A 17934-nucleotide genomic window follows, 5' to 3' on the forward strand; every position below is an offset into this window, starting at 1 on the left:
AATAAGGTTTAAGTCATATTAAACATCATTTCCAGTCCTAACAATGAAAGTAAAGATCAGAAATTCTCAAACACGTGTAAATAAATAACTTACTCTTGTATAGTCAATGGGCCAAAGAATAAATCAAGATAAATTAAAAATGTCTTGAGACTAATGATTAAAAAAAAAAGGACCAAGACTTAAGTTATTCAACATGACACGGTGTGTATAATTAACAATACTCTGCACTTAAAACGTTAATGTTAATTTAATGTTATATATCTTTATTATGATTAAAAACAAACTTAAAACTTGTTAAATAAGAAATAAATAGCAGCTATACTACAAAAAATATTATTCAGATATAGACAGTGGAGAACAAGACTTCCTAAACTTTCCACTCACAACCCCTTTATACCTGAGAAATTTTTACATGACCATTGATATATATGTATATAAAATAGGTACATACTTACTGGTAATAAATTACAAAAAAATATTTTAAAGCAATTATTTGATATACATACAGTTTGATCATTTATTAAAAATTAAATCAAATTTGCTTACTAATAAGATGGATATGCTTGTTAATGTTCACACAAAGAACTGAACCTTGACTGATTTGATACTGAAGGATATAGAACATCTTGAATGTTTGTTAAGTGATCAATGTTTATTTTTATAATCATCAATTCTGAGAACACTGTTCTGCATAAATACATAGTACAAAATGCAGCAGTATGTTTAGATCCATTTCAGAAATTATGAGAAACTGCCCTAATCACAAAACAAAATTCATTGACTGCTTTCACTTTGTAATTTTTATATATTTTAATTAAAATATAATTACAACACTTTTCCTCTTCCCTTTTCTCCCTCTAGCTACTCCCAAAGTTCCCAAAAATCTTAAGTTGATAGCCTCTTCTTGTTCCATTATTATTGTTACATGTATATATGCACAAGTATATAAATACAACCTGCCGAGTCCACTCTGTTGTTTGCTTTATACATATATATATATACATATACATGTATATGTATATGTGTGTGTGTTTGTGTGGTTTCAGAGATGCTGTTTGTATTAAATAACTAATATTGGAGCTTATTCCTGATAGAACATAACTCTCATTCTCAGCAGTCATCAGTTGCCTGTAGTTCCTTATGCAGGGATGTGACTCTGAGATTTTTCTCTTTCATGTCAACCTGTCTATTGGTATTGCCATTGTTCAGATCTTGCTTGTGCAGACATTTCTAGGAGAAACTGTTTCACAGCAGACTTCCTGGGGTTTTAGTTCTTACATCCCCATCCCCTTTTCTGTGATGTTGGCAGAACCATAGATGGAGGAGTTGTGATGCAGCTGTATCTGTTGGGGCTGGATTCGACAGGAACTGTTGATGTCTGCTTCATGTCCAGCTGTGGATTTTTGTGATGGTCTTCATCTGCTGTAAAGAGAAGCTTGCTGATAAAAGGTGACAGCTACACTTATCTGTGGGGATAAGGATAAAATTTAGAACGTAGTCAGGAATTAACTGGTCTAACAGAATGGTGGTGGGGTGTCTTCTAAGAACTACGACCTCACTAGCCAGGGAAAGTTGGATAGGTTTCTAGTACCATGTGTGGTTTTCCTCCCGTTGAATGGGCTGAAGTGCAATTAAACAGTCACTGGTTACCACCAACATGTGGGTGCCACTTACCTCACATGTTGGCTGCCTTTGTGGATATCTTGCCATTCTGGTCACGCCATGGTTGGTAGGTATCACTGGGTGGGACTACTAATTGCTTCCCTCTCTTGGCAGTTTACATGGTATTTTCTGGTACCCTGGAAGCTAGACCACAGGAAAGAGGCTTTCAGGTCAGATCCAGCTCAAGTAATTTGAGTATTGTGTCCTGGGTGTGCAGTGTATGGGTACAGCAATAGGGGTTTAGCTTCAATCTCCGAGAGGCAGCCAAGGGCAACAATAATAGACTATACTGTTTGAGGAGTCTCTTGAATTACCCTGACCAGTCACTCAAAAGGAAGACGTCCCATGCCTGTTCCTGGGGGGGTTGTTAGTCTGATTCTGGTGGGGAGCATTGTCAGCCCCAATGGTGTAACTTCCTTTAAGGTATATACATACACGCATACCCATAAATATGTGTGCGTATCTCATATGATTTTTAGGTAAATATAAAAGAAGATCCTTGAAACTTTATTAAATAACGTTGGTGTTATTTCTTCCTCCTCCTCCTGCTTTATGGACCTTTCCTTGCTCACCAGACAATCCCCTCCCCAGTTTTCTTTTTCTTGCTTCATATCCCTGCTATTCCTGTCTCGAGTCCCTTGCCCTGCCATGGCCTCTTTATACTTTCCTGGCTTCTGTGGCTACTCCACAGTGTATACTCATATCTGACGATTTGGAGCTAGAAACTGCACATAAGAATTTGCAGCATTTGTCTTTCTGGGTCTGGATTACCTCATTCAGTATATTCTTTTCAAGGTCCATCTGTTTACCAAGCAAAGGTAGCTCATGAACCCACTGAATTATGTTTTTTTAAAGAAACTCAATTCAGTAACTCAAACAGCGATTTTTAAAATCAAATAATAATCCAAAGCAATGCAATACAAATATACACTAATTTGATCTTGAATGCTGAGGAATAGATACACCCAGTTCCGCCGCCACCACCCTGTTAAAACACTGTTTGTAGAAGAGCAGAAAATTTTGTATGGACAGTACAAACACTGAAAGGTATAATACACACTAGTCTCCAATCTGAGCCATGTGTTGCAAACAGCATTCATAGGCTCAGCACAGCATGACAGCAAACAGCAGGGCAAAGTGTGCCTGCGCTCTCAGAACCAAGGCTGCAGTGAAGTCACATGATGCAACACAGGTGAGCACTGTCAAAAACACCTCAGAATCATTACACATCAAACTTAGGATTCGTTTTTGTTTGTTGCATATTCAGAAAACTTTCTCTGAGGCTGGAGAGACGGCTCGGCAGTTAAAGGCTCACAACCAAAGATCCAAGAAACCGCTCGCTGTTGTCAGCTATTGTGAACCCCTACACAGATGCACACACACACACACACACACACACACACACACACACACACACACTAAATTGTACAATTTCACATAGGGCCATGACTCCTAGGATAAGAAGCTGGGTCTCAGTCATCTAACCCAGTGGCTCTGAAACAGTGAGATCATTCTTCATTTATCAGATTCCTGTAAAAACAAAATGGAAATCATAAAAGTGGACCACTAGTATTGCGTTGAGTTTTTCAGGAGGTGCCCAGATGCCAGACAGTACAGATCTAAGCCCCAGATCCCCCAGAAACCCTGATCTAATCAGGAACGACATCACTGACAAAGAAGCCTAGGTCTGGGGAAGAATAGTCCTCATGCTGGCATACCCAGAACGAATGCCCCGCAAAGAATCAAGGCCATGGAGACAAAGGTACAGGTGATGATGGGTTTGGAAGAATGCTTAAGACTAACAACCAGTCAGTACACAGTTCCAGCTTCAGTAGTTTTGAATCTCTGTTTGTTTCTGTTATAGAAACAACAGCCTCTCATTAAAAGAGCTTCTGAAATTGCATAAGAGCAGAAAAGAAAAAACGTATAATCTCAACACTTATGTACACAACCATTAACATGTGAATGTTTTCTGTCTTTAAATGAATAGATTGTTGGGTTTCTGCTGAACTGTGTTCATTCTGTGTGTTCAATTTTGCATCCTGCTTTTTTCACACTGTTACAGCATAAGCATTTTCCATTTGTAAACAACATTTTCGTTCATGGCTTCACAATGTGCTTTGATGTGGTTGTATTGCCTGGAATATTTATTTCTAATTTTTTACCACTTTGAATAATATTTGAATGAGCATGTATATACAGTAGTGGAACCACCTTTTTAATGATATACCTGAGGAGAAAATATGAAGTCAACGAGTCTTAAACATTTTCACACATCTTGTCAAATCACTTTCATACTTCATTTATATGCAATTACAATTTTTAAAATTCTAAAAATAGAGATAAAAAGTATTCACCATTATTCCCCTTAGGTCTGGAGGGTGACAACTAGTAAGTATTCTAGTATATTCTTTCACCATCATTTGAAAATACAAACATTATATATACTCACTTATATGTAATTACTAAATTAAGACCATTGTATATAGGTCTGCAACAGTTTAGTTCTTAATAGTTATATTTAGTCCTATGTCGAAAATGATACTTCAGGGGCTGGGGAGATGACTCAGTGAGTAACGTGATCTTCACACAAGCATGAAGATCAGAGTTCAGATCCCCAGAGCAAATATCAAAACCCAGAATGGTGGCTGGTGCCTGTAACCCCAGAATTATATAGGGTGACAGAAATTAGGCCGAGCTCAGGGGCTCACTAGCCAGCCAGAAACACTTAGCTCCAGATATTTTTATACTTACTTTGAAAGGCACCTGTCTTGGCCAACTAGAAAGCCAGGAAATGCCCAACACTCTTTCCTTGCCCTGTCTGTCTTTCCCTGACCCCCTGTGGTTTGTAAGAGAGGTGACCTTCCTGAACTCACTGGATTGATTATGTTAAAAGCGGAGGAGGAGACCTGCTCCTGACACTTGGGATATGAGCCCAGTGGGAACTTCTGTTGCAGGAATGAGTAAGCCAGGAGACATCTCCAGTTCTGGGAGGTCCTGTGGTCACAACATCGAGACATTCCCCAAGATGACAGCTCCCTCTCAGCCCCTCCCTCCCTCTTGAGTCTTTGCTTGTTGTCTAGCCTGAAGGCTTTATCCTTGGACCTAGAGGCACACTCTCAATAAGTACAATATCCTGGCCCCTTTACTTCAATTTGGAGTAACTCTGTAAGGTCATCCCAGCTTCCAGGTTCTCTCCAGGATTTGCTAGGCTTTTATTATGACCAAGTGATTTCTAACCCCAGCTTGCTCAACCCTGTCCCCCCATACCCTCCCCCTACCACTTCCATCACCTCTCTGCAGGTGTTGATCCTAACAGCTACCACATGAACTTATACAGGTTATTCCAAAGTCTCACTCTCTCTGTTGCCTTCCTGGGATGGAGATCCATTCCTGCCGTCAACTTGGTCCATGACTCTAAGCAGTCATCAATGCTGGGCCTCATTTTTTTTCCCAACTTACTTTAAGTGGCTGTTTATGTGATCTCTGGCTTCAACAACACAAAACTCATTTTTATAAAAATCATTGACCAGGAACCAAAGCATTGGTAAGGATCCTAGTTATTAATAACTGCATATGACCCAACAGAGCCTGCCCCAGAGAAGAGCCTCCAGGCTAAACAGCTTCTCCCTCCCAGAGGAGGGCAGTTCAACTGAAAGATGCTGGCTACTATGTCCCTGGGGAGGTATCGAATCGAGATCATACCACAGGACCATCCACACCAAGTCACATGGCAGCCTCTCATTCACAAAAGAGATACATTACAGGCTCTAGGATTCTAAGAATAAACAAAAGGAACAGAAACCAGCCAGGCGGAATGCCTGCTAAATGTGCACCCGGGATTCTTGTTCTTTTACATAGGTAACAATTCATTTCCTCTTCACAGCACTCCCGCAAACTGGCCAACACCATCTCCACTTTATAGATGACGTTACAGAGGACATGTGACTTCACAGAGTCACATGCCATGTATGTACAAGAGCCAAGACTACTTTTCTTGCTTTTTCTGAACTGCAACGTACATGCCTACTCCTGTGCCTGCTTCCTCCTCCGTGAGAGCTAGTGAGTACCTGGAGGGCAAGCCACGTGTCTTTCCCCTTGGAATCCTGAGTACCTGGCATGGTGTCAATCACCTGTTACCAAACACACATTTATGACATTAATTACTTAAGATCTCAGATTCTCAGAGTAGCATTTCCATTGCATTATCATACAATCAGCCTTCTTACATCCCCTCCTAACTTTTCTTAAAATGCTTAGCCTTCAATGGAGACCAAATACAAGAAAAATAGCTTATCTGTCCTATACAGTGAATTCAATCCTGTGCTGTTTGCAAGATTACTCCACCTGTCCCGGTAAGCTAGGGTCCTACTGATTACCCCTAAACTGAGTATGTTTTGGAAGAATGGTTTAACATATATCTTAACATATCCATAAAAACTATCCCAAAAATACTGGATCATTCAATGAGACACAGTGAGGCCGATGTATGTACCACTGCCTCTGAGATTATTATTGCTTTAATAAAACATGCTTTATAAACCTCATGAAGGCTGTAATTAAATTTATAAGCAGTCTTTCTCACAACTTTAACAAAAGATGTCTAACTGGTGGTGGTGGTGGTGTGTGTGTATGTTTTGTGAGTGTATGTGTGTGTGTTAAAATCCTGCTCCATAAGGATTATGGCTCCCCCGCTGTTTGGAAAAGATCATCTCACTTGTAACACTAATAACTTGAGCAGGGGAGAAGCTGGCCTGGTGAATGGAATGCACTTCACTGCACATCTTGGCTCAGCTAGAAATCGGAAACAGATGGTCCTTGCGGCTGCTTTCCCACTCGAGCCCGCTCACTGCCAGCCTGTGGTCTTCAGTGGGCTGCTGCTGGCAGTCTGTGACTTGAACATAGTAGGACGTGGCAAAAGAAATCAAATCTTTTCCAATGAGCAGCAAGTTATAATGAAATTTGACAGATCTGACATTCTATACCTAACATCTAGTTAGAATATATTAACCTTTTAGTTTTCTTAAGCGCCTTGTGTAGAAGTTGTGAATATACTTATTAGAAGCTTGTGTTGCGTGCATTCTCTTTTTCTTCCCCCCCCCCCCGCCCCTTTTTAACAAGGGGCAGAGGGTTTAGCCCAGTCTTGGATGGCAGCTGGCTAATAGAGAATGCAGAGAGAGATTAAAAGTCAAGGAACTTCTAAATAGAAACGAGGCGCGCAAGAGCTGCCACTAAGGGGGAAATTAATTCTTTGCAGGACCTGGTGGGTGAGTTCCTACTGGAAAAAGTATCAGTGTTTTTCTTAAGGACAAAATCTACATGTTTGCATGCGTGCGCGCACACACACACACACACACACACACACACAGGCAAAAAATATGACCAGTCCCACAGTATATAATTCTAATGGAATGGGCCCGTCTGGACCCTGTGTATTTTCAATACTGCCTTTTTTGGTTTATGAATTTACTTCTGCCACACTGCAAGGTGGCTTAAGATACCAGTGTATTTAAGTCAGGTCAGTTATATCTAGAAATGATGTGCACCTGCACAGAGAGCTTTGGCACTTTTATTGAAGAAAAAAAAAAGAAAGAAAGAAAGAAAGGGGGAGGGAGGGAAGAAGGAAAGAAAGAAGGAAGGAAGGAAGGAAAAGAAGGAAGAAAAGAAGAAAGAAACCTCCAAAAAAAGATTGGGTGGGCCTTTTTCTGGAGGAGCTGAACTTCCTACCTTCCTACATCGGCTCTTCTGCTGTGTCAAAGCTGATAATGACTGAGAGCACACTCACTTGAAGAAATGCAGTGTACTTCTAGCTGCATTTAGGGATTTTTCCACCTGACTACAGTTAGAGGAAAGACCTAGGTATTAATAGTAGGTAATCTCTTTTCAGTACAGGCTTCTCTTTTCTTTCTTTTTTAATCTTCCATGCCCGTTTGCCCTAAACTGGTCTCTGCAGCCTCAGCAATGGGGTACCTTTCTAATTCCAGGGATTCTGAGACTGCGGTGATTCATAGTATTTGTTAAGCCCAACACCTAATTCTGCAAAAGAAATACAATGTATCTACTTTCTTAGCAAAGGAAAAGCATGGGGTGGGATAGTTTCTATTCAAGCAGATGTAGGCTAAACTGTTCCCTTTTTGATTTTTAAAACAAAATCTTGTCTGTAGTTCAGGTTGGCCTTTTATGTGCACTTACTTCTCTTGCCTACATCTCCTAGGACCACAGGTGTACACCAAGACACCAGGATGGTCTTTGATCTTCCTTAACATGAATCTTTTGGTAAGACTCTTACCTTTTGGACTCGGACCTGAAAACTGGAAATAATAGAAACCTCCTAGGACTGTTGTGCATGCTTCACGTGCATCACCTAAAAGCATCTTAAGAGACGCCTGGCATACAGCAGGTGCTGCGCCCCATCAGTGACTTCAGTGGTAATGCCAGGGATGGAAGGGCTGGACTCCACCCCTGGGCTCCATCCTCAGTCTATTTCTAACTTAGTAACCCTAAATAGAACACTTTGCCTCCCAGCATCTGCTTCTGATTGTGAAGTATGGTTAATAATAAGTCTACCTCACAGGAACCTACCTGGAAAAAAAAATACTTAAGGCTCTTGGAACATCGCCTGGCTGAGAGGAAATGCTGGATAAACGTTAGCTGTTATTACATGCTGTGTTCAAATCACGTGCTCTTGTAGAGTTTCACATTTCCAAGGGTTCTGGAAACAAAGCTTAAAAGGAGAGGGAAATGCATTTAATTGCTGGCACTACAGAAATGCTATTTAATGGATGGATGAATGGATAAAAGACATATGTTCATCAAAGACAGGTAGTAATGCAGCCAGTCTATCTGGAGTAGACACAGAAGAGTGGCCGAGATAAGGAAGGCAAAGGCAGTCAAAGAGCCGCAGATCCCTGTGAACTGCAGCTCCCTGTGGAGCAGGACTCTGACCCAGACTGTGTACTAAAAGGGGAAACAGCATGAGCAGAAAGGAAAGAGGAGTCTGCCGACTGTGAGGCTGCAACCGGCCCTCTAGGTGGGCCGAAGTCTGTGTCTTCTTGTCATCCTGACCTGAGCAGTGGGGAACTTCCTGCCCTTCTCACGGCCCTCATAACAACAACAACAAAAAGACACTGCCTGGCCTTGGGAATCTCAGGTGTAGATGGGAAGGCAGGCCAGAAGACATGATTTGGGGAGTGGGGACTAGTCTCAGAGCTGTGATGGAACAAGGCACAGGTTACTGGGGGAGAACAGAAGAGAGATAACCCAGCCTCACAACACAGGACCAGAAGACAGAAAAACAGGTGCTTCTCAAGAGGGGCACAGCATAAACAAAGCAGTAGTAACAACACAGCACTTGTGACATATTAGGAAATATGCACTTGATGCATATTTTTGCTTATAACTGCACATATACACACACATGTGCACACACGCCTACAAAATAAATGTTATTTTCTTTGATTTCCTGATTAATAGGACACAGAAAATCTGAAAAGTTAGTTAAAATAGAGGCCACACAGTCATTAACTCCCAGAACATGGTATGAGACTTCAGAAACAGTACTCTCAACCATTCTACCACCCCAGCCTCTGAAAAAAACATTAATATTCCATTACACATTGCCCTTCAGCAGCACAGAACCAGATTCTGAACTGTTCACCGGTATTGTACACCTGTTGACTGCAGTCTTAGAGCTTATACCCCAGCGCACTGCAGGAAAGACCCAGCTACAAATCTTGTGCTCTGGGATCACTGTTTGTTTGTTTTTGTTTTTTCATTATATAAAGTGGATGTTTCATTTGGGGAACTTGGTCTGTGATGACCAGAGCAAGATTATAAAATCATTGACACTTGGCCTAAGCTTCTTGTGACGGTCCATTTTCCTCCTAGTGCTTCCTCTTATCACCTGGACCTTATTCTGTCTCCTGATTGTGCAGCTAGGGGACCCCACTTGTTATCATACACACTCAAGGGAAGTTAAGAAAAAAAAAAAAAAAAAGCCCAGACTCTGTGGGCTTCTTTCCCGATGGGAATGCTGCCTTTGCCTTAGCTCCACTCACGTGCATGGAGACGCGTTCAAATGACAAGAGTTAAATTCAAACCATGTAGCTGCTTTCTGTTATATTTTTTTTTTCTGACTGAAGGCAAACCATTTAAATGTTTGTTTCCAAAAAGGCATCTGTCAGCAATCAAAGAGGGGAAAATGCATAAAGCAACGCAATTGTTTGGAGTAGCATTTCCTGGATCATGTTAAATGCTTGAATTGTTCCCCATTATGCTCACCAAATAATTTTATTTCCCACAATAATTGCAATATTTAACATGTTTTATTTAATCTTGTTTTAAGGCTATTAACGATGGGCCACACTGTGAAAAGACTGCTGCATGAGAAAGGGCAGCTTCTGTCAGGCTTTCAGTTGACAGTGATCAAGTTAAATGTATCTAATTGTTCTGGATTTAAAACTGTTATCCAAAAAACATCTAACATTTCTTTGTTCAAGACGACTACTGTGTTATCTGCTGCAAAGTCCTCTCAGGTATTCCATCATTCACAAAATGAAATCTGGATGCCAGTTTAGGCAGTACCCCATTCATTCATAAATAAATGGGCAAGCATACGATGTTCTGAATCCTGGAAATGCTGTGCCTCAGAGGACAAACACCTCCAACTTCAGAGGTTTCTGACAGACACACTAAGACATGGAAACGCTGCAGCCTCATGCGTACACATGTCCATGCACCTTTATGCAGGAGAGGAAGCTGGAGAAGATGGAGTGGGAAAGAGAGTCTAAGGGAAGTGAATGGGTGGAACAGGGGGTGGATTCAAAGACAGAATGCTGCTTCCTTTTCCTATTCCTTTGTGGGGTGGGGGTCAAGTTACTATTTTACATTTTACATAGAATTTACAAACTCTTTCCTTGTCTTTCTCCAGATGGTGACTGCACAAGGCTGTGGGGGTTCTGGCCAGGAAAGTTGGGGTGAATTTCTGGAAGGAGTATGTGTCCCTCAGCAGATCCCAACACCAATCTAACATTATGCTGTCACAGATTCTTCAAAGAGATCTGAGACCAAGGACGTGCAAGCACAAAGAACCTTCCAAAGAGTGAGAATAATTCTCCCAGCCCAATATTATTAGAAGATTACAATGGGGGATGAGAAAATAACAAATGCCCCATTTAGTATATGTGCTGTTCATTTCTAAATGCAGCCTGTGAGCCATGGCTGAAACAAGAAAACAATTCTAGTTCTAAAGACTAAAAGTGACTTTCCTGAAATTATTTTGGTCAAAAAGAGATATCTACTGTACTACCATAAGGCCAAATAGTTAAAAAAATTAAAAATGAAAAAAATAACTCCTACGACTGTTAAAGAATAGGCCATAAAGAAAAAAAAGCCATCCAATTTAACTTCTTTGCAACTTAAAGACCTGAACAAAAGCTCCCAAAACATAATTAGGTTGAAAATATGGCTAGGAAAAATCCATCAGGTAGTCGGACTGTAAAAACACAACTCTTCAATGATCAGAGTTGGGTCGTTTTGAGAAATAGTGATCAATTCTCCCGGACCCTGAGGTGCCCACACGGAAGGCCTCTGGGCACAGAACTGTGTAGATTGTCACTGGTGGGTGTTGGGGACCCCAGGGTAGCTCACCTTCAAAACAGAAGCCGGGCTGAGGTTGCAGTGTTGCTGCTGCACAGGTGCTGTTCTGCAGCCCCAGCTCAGCTCAGCTCACAGGAATGACAGCCACCAAATGCAAGTGACCCAATGCAAGAGATTCTGCACACTTCCTTTTCCCCATTAGTCCTGAATAAGTGGCTTGTATTCAGCAGCTGTCTAGAGGTTTTCCTACCAAAAAAAAAAATCATTTTTCTAGTACTTCTTGTTGCTACGTCCATGTTCTTGTGTGTGTTTTTGATGAAAAAAAAAAAAAGCTTAACTTGAAATCCCTACAAAAAAAGATGGCTAGGTCATAGTAAGGAAATCGGAGTTAATTTTTCCTGACTAAGGAGACTCTCGTATTCAATTTAGCCTGAATCATGTAAAAATTAATTGATAATGAGTGCATACTTTATTTTTGAAGAATGAAAATACAGAACTCATGTGAACAACATCAAAAATATAGATATATAGCCTAGCGTTGGCTAGAATGAGTACCACATCAGGAATGTAGTAATTTACTCACATGGAAACACAACTAAACACAATGCCAACTGAACCAGAAAGCAAGAGACTCCGGTGCTGGCATCTTGGATTTAGGTTCTTTCATAACCAAATTAACTAATGAATTAATTAAAAATCAAAAAAAAAAAAAACCAAACAAGGTATAGAAGAAGAAATATTTTGCCCCTGGGATTTTTTTCCTCCTTGGGAAGCCTGTGCAGTTCTTCCCAGATTTAGTTTTAGACTCTTTGCTTTGCTTCCAAGGGAGATGTGCAACCCAGCAAAACCACACCAAACACTTTCTAAAATGCACAGCTCACGTTCTTGAGGAGAGTGGCTGTGAAACACAGATACTGAATCAGACTTAAAGTCTGAGTTGGGTGGGGGGGAGGGAAAAACGCCCCAAACATTGCATGATAGTCTCTAAGCAGTTCCATCTGTCAGGCAGAAATTTTAGGCTAATAGCCTGTGGCGATCTCCCTCCGCAGTCCACTACCTGCCTTTGTCCTATTAAATCTCTTTATTCTCCTTAAAAAAAAAAAAAAAAAGGTGGGGGGGGGGTTGTTGGAAGGAAAGGAAAAACCTTGCAGACCAAAATCATCTGAGTGATGAAGCCCTAATTTTAACCACCTCCCTTTGATGTGTGGCAGTGGGCTCTTGTTTTAAAGAGGGAGCAGGGAAGACAGTGCTAGCAGCAGACTTCTCATCTCCACTTCACCTTGCCACTGGGTCTGGGAGAGATTGGTTCATTGTCAAGGAGATTTTTTTTTTTACCCATGATTCCATATGGTATGGACCGGACTACATGTTGCCCCACATGCCACTGCAAATGTTTTCTCAATTAGGTGTCTTATCTCCCGTGAGTTAGCATCAGATGAAGCTTGCTGACAGCGTAATGGCAGGAAAGGCTTCCGACGGCTCCATCAAATGGCAGCTTTGCTACGACATCTCGGCCAGAACTTGGTGGATGGTGAGTTGGCAGCCGGGACTGCCTTTTTTTTTTTTTCCTTCCCCCCCTCCTTTTCTACTTTCCCTCCCTCTTTGACAAAATGTCCCAGACCTCACATTCATCAAACTCACATTTGATTTTTTTCACACTCTTCTGTGAGGCTGCCTCACACTGCTTCCTCTTGCCTCCCTCCCTCTCCCCGACACTCTGCAACTGGAGTTCCCAGTAATGCGCGCCCTTGTTTTCTATGGGACAGTATCTGGTGTTTGGGGGGTTTTATATTAGTAGTAGTATTAGTATTAGTATTAAAAATATTTTTAAGAGTATCGAAAGTTTTCAAGTAGAATTCTATATTTTTGCCACAGATAGAAAAAGAGCTGTTTGTCCTCTCCCTTGGGTTTTGTGTCTTCTCTCTAGCTTCACATCCTCTTCACTTTTGTTTTTGAGAACTATGGGACGCATGGTTCGCCTTGGCTGTGAAATTTTCTAGGGGTGCATGTTGAGCGCTGGAGAAAAGCAAGCCCTGTGTGAATCCTTTCATGCCCCAGTAATTGGAATGCCTCAAGTCACCTGTGAGAGTACTCCATTCCTCATCTTCTATCAGGAGACCAGAGCTCTCACATCTAACTTTCCATGTTTGTTTATGTGGGAGCAGCAGCCCTTCCATTTCTTAGAACCCCCAAGTCTGAGTGGAACAGATCCACATACTCTTTCTTTCAGTTACTCTGGGCAAAAGAAAGTTTGAGGAACTTCTAACTTGTAGCTGCCGAATGAGTTAACTCACATGTCATGGTCAACCAGGCCAGACAACCTTTGACTTCTGGGATCTATAAGAGCTAGAGTGAAGTGGGGGGATGTACAATAGCTCATTGTCACAGGAGACGCTGGTCCTGTGAGGAAGAGAGTCCCAGAATCATTGCTGTCCTCGTTAGGGTGGTGTCCGTTAAGGATTAATTCGTTAGCACCGCATTCCTAGTTTTCCGTAATTATTATTCTTGCAGCAAGCGTGAATTCTTCCAGGGAGTGAAAAAAAAAAGTTTGCTCCCAGGACAATGAATGTATTATCCGTTCCTAACTGGACCGTGAACTTCAGCTCATTCCACATAGATATCAGTTTAAGAAAAGGAGAGTGTGTGATGCTGAAGGGGGAGCCTGGCGAACGGAATTACAAAACAGGGCATGCTTTACTGTACGATCTACAGAAAAAGTACTCTCCCTTCCTGGACAAATGGTGCTATCATTTTGGCAAGATGTAGGAATTCGGAAGACTGAGCCTATTAAAAGTGAACTACTGCAGGATTCTATTCAGCTGCTGCCTGGGATTCAGTATGTCCATTCCAAGGACTTGAGTAAAAGTAGTCGTGGGTATGTCTGTACATGAATGTTTTCTCTTGTAATTTCTTAGCTAGACATCAGAAACTTTACCAGTGGTTGCGGGGACAAGATCACAGACGGCTTTGGGCTAATGAGACTTGCATTCGTCTATCTATTAGGACCCTGAACTTTTATTCAAGGCATTTATTTCCCCATTAGACTGTCTGCCAGCAAGAGCAAGGTTTGCTTGTATGAGACGGTGATATTGCTTCGATTCACACAGCTTGTTAAGCACTACAAATGAATTTACTGATTAGTTTGGCAATTATTTTCTAGGCTAAGTTGTAAGCTTGAAAAAAAAACCTGTGCTGATGCCATGTTCTGGGTAAAACACTGTTTCCTTACTGTATTTCAAGAGGTCTTAGATTTTATAGACTATTACTTTTTATGGCAAATTGTCTCTATTATTATTATTATTATTATTATTTCTTGCAAAGATCACCAAATGCTTATTTCCTTTCTTTTTTTTCTAACTTGGAAAACTATAATTTCTTTACTGTAAAGTTTACTTGGAAGTTGCTTTTCATTTAAAATTCTTTTACAGATGTTTTACCGCAGGGAATATAATGTATAAAAGTGGTGGGAACATTTAGCAATGCATTTGACTAAAGATAAACAATGCTGAAAGCTTGCACGCTGCTGTTTCGGCTGCATACTGCAGAGAAGTTTCTGCAGTGCTTCTTGTTTTTTGCTTTGAATAAGGGGTGAGAAATCTACAGGCTCTTTAGAGAAGTTGTAGAAATTACCATAGGGAATAAATCAAAATTTTAGTTCCCTTAGGGCTGTTGTACACCATAGCATTTCAGACCTACCAGTTACAAATAATTCTGACGTAAATTCCCATTATTGGTAGTAAACTAAGGAAAGGCTTTGATGAAGGAGGCACAACTAATTAAAAGAATACAAATTTCACATTTTTTTTAAGATCGTCTTCCTTAAATAACCCTTACTCCTTTTTCCTCAATATCATCACCCTACTAACCCAAACAATTTTTTCCAAACTGAAAAAATAAAGAAGCTTCTCCTGGCTCACAAGGTTCTTCAAGCAAAGGACAATTCAAGATCTGAATTTCACATTAAAAGCAAATAAAACTTTAAAATTACCTCCTGTGTCATCTGGCTGCTCAGACGCTGGGCTCATAGTGGGAACCTCCGGCTTGGTCCTCCCAGCATACAAAGGCAACTCAGTGAATGCCCCTCCGCCCATGGAGACTCGGCCTCAGCTGCCAGCACCGGGATATGCAATTTTGCTTTTTAATGAATCGTAAACAATTTGTATGGCAAATGAGTTTGTTTGTTTTAGTTTGGGGGCATGTGCTGGGCCAGGTTAGGGAGGATCATCACCTACTCCAGGATTTAGGTGCAAATGGGTGGAGCTCTGGATCACTTTTTATTTTTTTTTTTTTCCTAAATAATAAAGACACACTAGAATGAAAGAAACCAGTCAATAAAAGATTAAGAAGAACGCCCCCTCTCCCTGCTCTTTTCCTCCCTGCCCCCCATAACTGCTCTGGTGTACAGTGGAGTTTAGTGCTCTTTCTGATAACTAGCTGAAATCAGGTGGATGAAGTAATCACCATTCTTTCTGAAGATAAGTTTCAGCTTTGTCTTTAAAAGACTACTTCCAGTTAAGAAACAGTTATTTCATGGTGTAAGTTGCTGAGAAGGGACATCTCCGGCTATTACTTCTTTAGGCTAAAAGTTAATGCTTTCTTGAAGGACATTGAATATAAGAAATTAAAAATGTATTTTTATATCAAATAGAGCAAAAAAGTGTGTGGGATACTCCAACATCTAATGAAAACTTGTGTTCAAAGGCACCAAGTTGTAAACAACGGAGGGTTGACAGGCAACCGGGTTCAAGCATGCACATTTTAACAGTAATTACCTTTGGCACCGCCACTTATGGGGAATCTTTTGATATCTGAGCCACGTCTCTAATGCTTTAATCATGTAAATCAAGAAATAGATATTGCGTATCAACTGCATCTCACTGTGTTGTGACATCTCTAGTTGAAACTTTCCGACAGAAAACTAAAGAAAGCGCTCACAAAATTTTTCCCAACTCTAAACAAATTGGAAATGCCCCGAATGCACATATATGCTCCAAGAGAGACTTTCACCCACTAAAACACCTCCATTCTCCCCATACAGCTTAGTAATCCTTCTCCTGGCCAAACTAATTTAGCGATAAGGGTTTGTTATGGGAAAATTTGTCTTTGAATTCCAAAATACACTTGTCTTTCTTCTATCATTCAAATTTAAAATTTATGATGACTAAAGCAAAAATTACTGGGTGATTCTGCAACTAGCTGCTGTTACCCAGGCCAAATTCCTAACCAATTATTTTTGACAATCTCCTTAGAAATCGACACATTAATTTTCAATCAATAATTGTTGTTTAGTCCAGTTGTCTACAACTCAAACTTGGTATACCAGGAGCATGCTTGGACAAGAAGGATCTGGTATGCTTTGTGATATAAATACCTGTTTTTTAAAATATGCATGTAAAAAGCATGTTTCTGTGAAATACTGTCTTATTCTGTTTATCAATTAAAAGCCTTCACCTGCAGTCTACTTCCACAGGGACTGGCAGCTCCATGTTTATGGGAACCTCTTGCTGCTGTTTGCTTGAATTCACATTGCAAGCCACATTTCCCATTTCAATTTTTAAATGTTAATTGTCAACTGAACAACTTTTCTTAATGACCATTTTCTGTGTGCCTTTGAAGGCAATGCCTAATGAAGATTTTCCTGGGAATTGGCACTAGCCTTTTCAAGATAATGATTGAAATAACTTGAAAATTGTAAAAAGAAAAAAAAAAGAAAAAGAAAAAAAAAGAAAAAGATAATAAATGAAAAATAATAAATGAAAAGACTCAAAAAGAGGAGAACCAGGGGGGGAAAAAAACATGACATCGTCTCAGTACCTGGTCTATTTTTAGAGGAGTCCATGATAAACATATTTATATACCTTGAATTTAACACATTTGTTTGCTTTAAAAATATTTTTATACAGTGAATGGCTTGATGTGAGCTCATTATTAAATAAACAACTTTAAGTAGCCACCATTGTGAATAAGTGTAACCATATGATGTCTAGGAATATCTACCAACCTCAGATGTTTCTATGCCCTCAAATATTCTTTTTCTCTCTCAGCACTGGAAGCAATAGGTTCTAAAAAAAAAATCTGAATGAGGTAGGGTTGACTTTTCTTCTTCCACATATATTAAGAATTTATCCTTATCGTTTTCTTTGAGGTCAGCCCTGTACAACCGCTTTTCAAATACAATTCACTATTCTTAGAGAGAAGCAAATACATTAGACTAGTTCCTTTTTTTTTTTCTCCTTAAATCTAATTATGGTCCAAATCTGCTTCATTCGGAAACGTGATTGGCTGCTTAAGCTAGCCTGTGCTCTTCTGCTATCTTTCTTAAAAATCTTGATTTCCTGTTGTTGCGGTCGTATTTCTCCTGTGAACTTTGGACAGTGAAATAAACGCTTTGTCTTTCCTTCTTTTCTAGCTGATTTTCCTTCACCTGTCCTGAATATTGTCAGGAGTGTTTCTAATTTAAAACCAAGAGAATCAGGGGCTGATTAGAAGACAGGAAATTGGAGGATTAAGCTGTCTGGTTGCACTTCCTTTACTTATCAGCACTCAGTAACTCACTCTAGACTGCAAACTCAACAGGACAGTTTTGACAATGCATTGTTCTTTCTGGGTGCTTGCATACATCCAGTGAGAGTGTGCGGCAGCCTGTGCATGCCCACAATCACACGCATTTGTGAG

The 17934-nt window shown here is 40.4% G+C and overlaps 1 long non-coding RNA gene across 3 annotated transcripts in view; it reads right to left on the bottom strand.

The window, feature by feature from the left end:
* Positions 1-242: 242 nt before the first annotated feature.
* LOC107400839 (uncharacterized) overlaps positions 243-17934 on the bottom strand; it is a 214642-nt gene continuing 196950 nt past the window's right edge. For all 3 annotated transcript variants that reach the window (XR_013049230.1, XR_013049228.1, XR_013049227.1), the window contains 2 exons: positions 1675-1806; positions 243-1466 (listed from right to left, as the gene is read on the bottom strand). This is a non-coding gene — a long non-coding RNA (uncharacterized LOC107400839). The remainder of the gene's footprint in view (positions 1467-1674; positions 1807-17934) is intronic.

This window comes from Peromyscus maniculatus, chromosome 2, assembly GCF_049852395.1.
Source record: "Peromyscus maniculatus bairdii isolate BWxNUB_F1_BW_parent chromosome 2, HU_Pman_BW_mat_3.1, whole genome shotgun sequence".
Lineage (NCBI taxonomy): Eukaryota > Metazoa > Chordata > Mammalia > Rodentia > Cricetidae > Peromyscus > Peromyscus maniculatus.